A 5,967-nucleotide genomic window follows, 5' to 3' on the forward strand; every position below is an offset into this window, starting at 1 on the left:
GAGTCAATTATCATATGGTTTCACTTATTTGTGGAGCATAACAAATAGCATGGAGGACATGGGGAGATGGAGAGGAGAAGGGAGTTGAGGGAAATTGGAAGGGGAGGTGAACCATGAGAGACTATGAACTTTGAAAAACAATCTGAGGGTTTTGAAGGGGCGGGGGGGTGGGAGGTTGGGGGAACCCGGTGGTGGGTATTGGAGAGGGCACGGATTGCATGGAGCACTGGGTGTGGTGCAAAAATAATAAATACTGTTACACTGAAAAATAAAAAAATTTAAAAAAAAAAAGAGTACCACACTAAGGATAACCATCAATCAAAAAGAAAAATAGCAATTGAAGAAAAAAGGAACTACAAAAGCTGCCAGGAAACAATTAATGATGAAATGGCCACAGTAAGCTTTACCCATCAAAAAGTACTTTAAATGTAAATGGGTTAAATCCTCCAAACAAAATACACAGTGTGACTGAATGGATTAAAAAACAAGACCCAGCTCCATGCTGTCTACATGAAATTCATTTCAGCTTTAAAGATACATGTAGGTTGAAAGTTAAAAAAATGGAAAGAGATATTCCATACAAATGGAAAGCAAAAAGAGATCAGATGTAGCCATATTTAAATGAGACAGAACAATCCTTAAACCAAAAACTGTCAAAAGAGATGAAGATAAAAAGGTGAATTCATCAAGAGGATACAACAGTTATAAACATATATGCACCCAACATCAGTGTTCCTAAATATATAAATATTAACAGATATGCAGAAATAGACAATACAATAAAGGAGACTTTAGTACCCTACTTTCAATAAAATATAGGTCATCCAGATAAAAGTTGATAAGGAAACATAGGACTTAAACTATACTTCAAATGGACCTAACAGAACAATCCATTCAACAGCAACAGCATACACATTCTTCTCAGGTGCACAGGATAATCTCCAGGATAAATCATATATAAGGTCACAAAACAAATCTTAACATTTAGGAAAACTGAAATCAGTATCTTTTATGACACAAACAATAGGAAACTAGAAATAAATAACAGGAAAAAAACTGGAAAATTCACAAATATGTGAAAATTGACCATACTGCTGAACAATCAGCAAGTCAAAGAAGAGATCAAAAGGGAAATAAAAAAAAAAATCTTGAGACTAATGAAACACAATACAACAGAACACTGGGGTCACAGTAAAAGCATTTATCAGAGGGAAATTTATAGTAATAAGCACCTACATTAAAAAAGAAAAATGATCTCTAAACAACCTAATTTCACACCTCAAGGAACTAGAAAAAGAAGAACAAACTCAACTCGAAGTTAGCAGAAGGAAGGAAATAACAGGTATCAGAGCAGAGAAAAATGAGATAGGGACTAGAAAAACAAAAGACCAATGAAACTAATAGTTGATTTTTTTAAATAGTTGATTTTTAAAAAGATTTTATTTATTTATTTGACAGACAGAGATTACAAGTAGTCAGCGAGGCAGGCAGAGAGAGAGGAGGAAGCAGGCTCCCCACTGAGTAGAGAGCCCAATGCGGGGCTTGATCCGAGGACCCTGGGATCATGATCTGAGCTGAAGGCAGAGGCTTTAACCCACTAAGCCACCCAGGAGCCCCTAATAGTTGATTTTTTAAAAAGACAAATGAAATTGACAAATCTTAAGCTAGCCTAAGAAAAAAGAGAAAGGATTCAAATAAATAAAATCAGAGATTATGCTAGGTGAAATAAGTAAAGCAGAGAAAGACAATTTTCACTTGGTTTCACTGATATGGGGAACATAAGGAATAACATAGAGGGCATTAGGAGAAGAAAGGGAAAAAATGAAGGGGTGGAAATCAGAGGGGCAGATGAACCGTGAGGGACTATGGACTATAGGAAACAAACTGAGGGTTTCTGAGGGGAGGGGGGATGGGAGGATGCATTAGCCTGGTGATGGGTATTAAGGAAGGCATGTATTGCATGGAGCACTGAATGTTATACACAAACAATGAATCATGGAACACTACATCAAAAACTAATGATATACTGTATGTGACTTACATAACATAATAAAATAAAAATAAAAAATAAAATCAGAAATGAAAGTGGGGACATTACTACTGATACCAAAGAAATATGAAGGATCATAAAAGATTAATATAAACAATTATATACTAAAAAATTGGGGAACCTGGAAGAAATGGATAAATTCCTGGAAACATACAACCTACTAAGAATCATAATTTGGTTAATGTGGTAATCACTTCACAATGTATCAAATATCAAATATCAAAACATCATGTACAACTTAAATCTATACAATTTACCTTAATATTACTGGGGAAAAACTCAGATGCATTTTAAATCTAAAAGAGGATAGAAAACAATAAAGGCACTAGAGAATTATTTTAAAAGTGAATATTTTGGGGGCACCTGAGTGGCTCAGTGGGTTAAGCCTCTGCTTTCAGCTTAGGTCATGATCTTGGGGTCCTGGGATCAAGCCCCACATCGGGCTCTCTGCTCAGCGGGGAGCCTGCTTCCCCCCATCTCTCTGCCTGCCTCTCTGCCTACTTGTGATCTCTCTCTCTGTCAAATAAATAAATAAAATCTTTTTTAAAAAAGTGAATTATTTTCACTCTTAAGTAGATATACAGAAATATTTTTATTAATTAGTATTAACTGCTTTATTTATAAAATTCTTGACCATAATTCATTCCTAATATAATTTGCAATGTTTGAATTTGAGAGGATTCAGTTCCTTGATGAAACAGAAAATAATAAATACTCTTCCCTAAAACTGGTCAGGAAATATGAAGGACAAACATATAATTCAATTTACTCAAAAAAATTTTTTGTACTTTTATGGTTTTAACATAACTATAATGTGCACAAGCTGATCATTCATATTCTTTGCTGTGCAGCCTGGTCTTGGAATTGGTGACTCTGATGGCCAGCTGGGCTGCTCTTTCTTTCCACAAGAGCTTTGCGGTTCTTTGAGGAGACATTGTGAGCAATCTCTGCACGGTAAGATTTGTTACACATCAGCAGCACTTCAAGCTCCTTGACATTGTGGACTAGGAACTTCTGGAAGCCTCTGGGTAATATGATTTGCTTTCTTGTTGCTACCCTAACCAATACTGGGCATCAGGATCTGGCCCTCTAATCTTCTGTGCATCCTATTGTCAATGCCTCTGGGTTTCTGGCAGTTGCGCTTAATTTTGACATATTGGTCTGACTGGTACCAGATGAACTTTTTGGTCCTTTCTTTAATGATCTTGGGCTTCATCAGAGGTCTGAGGGCAGCGACACTGCCCTGTAACACATGGCTGCCACCTCCACAGGTAGCGTGGAGGAAGAGAAAGGAAGATGGCACGCGAGGGCTCCATCTACTCAAAACTTTTAAACCAGATTATAAAGCTAAGTCCACCTGAACCCCTAGTGGGTGAGGATTTCATTCCTAAGGCTGAAATAATTTCATTTGTGGCCAACTCAGCTCCAGGAGCAGAAAGATTACCAAAGATATGTTAAGATCAGTATGAAGTACATTCTGCTTAAACCAATTATGAAATTGTCAGATCTCAGATGACAGCCAATTTCATGCATTTCAGAGCCACTGAATTTATTTAGTCACAAGAATAATAGAAATTGAACAAGAAAGATAGCATTACATATAATTCTTTGGGAGGATCAAAATAGATGAATGACTTACAAATAAAATTCTGTGGGTTGGCATATATGATATTTTTTAAGATTTTATTTATTTATTTGACAGACAGAGATCACAAGTAGGCAGAGAGGCTGGCAGAGAAAGAGGAGGAAACAGGCTCCCTGCAGAGCAGAGAGCCCGATGTGGGGCTCCATCCCAAGACCCTGGGACCATGACCTGAGCCGAAGGCAGGGGCTTTAACCCACTGAGCCACCCAGGTGCCCCGGCATACATGATTTTAAGAAATGTATGTTGTAGGGAAAATGTGGATTTATAATTATATTGTTTAATAATTATACCTTCATGATTATTTTCTGCTTATTCTATCTCATGGACTCATTTAAGAGAAAACATATAAATTTAAATAATATATTTAATCTTTTTTCTTCTGTATCATTTCATCAATAAAAGAGGATGATAAAATATATTAAGGTAGAAAGCAATGCTTACAAACTTCTCACTTTTGCATAATTTTTAACCCATGGATTCTAAACAGTGCCCTATAATACATACAAAAGGAAATAGTTTAACATAATTAGTTATAATTTCATGTATCCTTCAATATAAAAGCTTGTTATGAACTTAGAGTAATTAATATGAGCTTTTTCTAAGACTGTTCTTTGTAGTGTGTTTGCATAATAATAAGATCCAATCTGTTAGAAAACAAGGACAAATGGTCATCATTTTGGTCTAATGATGTTTAATGCAGTTTTAAGCAATCTCCTAAAGACAAAAGGTGGCCACTCAGACATAGCCAATTACTTATTTGTGTGGCAGATGAAATCTTTAATAACGAATCTGATTAACATTCAATAATAAACATACAGGCTGGGAAAATGACCAAGCCACCTCAACCACCGGCAAACATCAACTAAGGCTTTGTTCGAATTGAGATCAGACTGGTATTCCAGAAAGGCGGATTAAGATAAAAGTTTATCAAATGTGTTAACATGGATGCCCCTAAAAAATCTACACAAAATTCCTGTTACACAAAGGTCACCTTTTTAACAGCTGACTTGTCTATCTGGAAAATAGATCAAACATCTTTATGAGTTATATATATTTAATTGTTTAGGGATTTTTAAAAAAAGATTTTATTTATTTATTTGACAGAGGTCACAAGTAGGCAGAGAGGCAGGCAGAGAGAGGTGGGGGAAGCAGGCTCCCCGCTGAGCAGAGAGCCTGATGTTAGGCTTGATCTCAGGACCCTGGGATCATGACCAGAGCTGAAGCCAGAAGCTTTAACCCACTGAGCCACCCAGGCGCCCCAAGAGATATTTTAAATCAATTTGGTTTGATCCCCAAACACTGAAAACATGATAAAATCATGCTGTAGGAGATTTAGCAGTTACACTGCTTAAGTTTTTCTACCAATGACATTTTATGAGTAACATGAAGGGATTCTGTTTTAATAATACTTATATTCTGAAAATGTCTTTGATCCAGTGGGGTTTAATAACTGTTTCCTATCTAAATACATCCTAATTAATAATGTATAATAGATGGGGCGCCTGGGTTAGGCCTCTGCCTTCGGCTCAGGTCATGATCTCAGGGTGCTGGGATCTAGTGCCGCATTGGGCTCTCTGCTCGGCAGGGAGCCTGCTTCCTCCTCTCTCTGCCTGCCTCTCTGCCTACTTGTGATCTCTTTCTGTCAAATAAATAAATAAAAATCTTTAAAAAAATAATGTATAATAGAGGTTAGATGAGAATATCACAAGTTGTATTTTTAAAATATTTATTGAAGAATAACATACACACAGAAAAGTACATAAATAAAGAGGCTACTGAATTTTTACAAAGTGAGCACATACGTTAACCAGAAAAAGGTTTTTAAAACTATACATCAAGAAATGGCATCCTAGAAGCCCTACTAGTCACTAGATCCCTCCCTGCTAGACCCCTAACCCAATTTTAAACATGATGTATTAGTTTGGCTTGGGTTTTTTTTGAACTTACATCTAGCTTTTTCTCTCAACATAATGTTTGCAAGATTCTTCAGTGTTTTTGAGCAGTTACAGCTCATTCATTCTTTTTGTGCAAATATACCATTATATATGTGTGTGTATATATATATATATATATATATATATATATATATATGTATGTATGGTAGATTTTGGATTATTTATTTATTCTATGGTCATCGTTTTATAGGTATAATGAATTATGCTGCTACAAACAATCTTACACATGTCTTTTGGTGAACATATGTATGCATTTCTGTTGAGCATATATCCAGGAATATTGCTGGGACTTAGAATGTAAATATATTCAATTTTAT

The 5,967-nt window shown here is 35.8% G+C and overlaps 1 pseudogene; it reads right to left on the bottom strand.

Moving 5' to 3' along the window:
• Positions 1–2,877: 2,877 nt before the first annotated feature.
• LOC116875963 lies at positions 2,878–5,709 on the bottom strand (annotated as a pseudogene).
• Positions 5,710–5,967: the final 258 nt, after the last annotated feature.

The sequence above is a fragment of the Lontra canadensis genome, unplaced genomic scaffold, assembly GCF_010015895.1.
Source record: "Lontra canadensis isolate GAN:19392208 unplaced genomic scaffold, GSC_riverotter_1.0 scaffold43, whole genome shotgun sequence".
In the NCBI taxonomy this organism is placed as follows: domain Eukaryota; kingdom Metazoa; phylum Chordata; class Mammalia; order Carnivora; family Mustelidae; genus Lontra; species Lontra canadensis.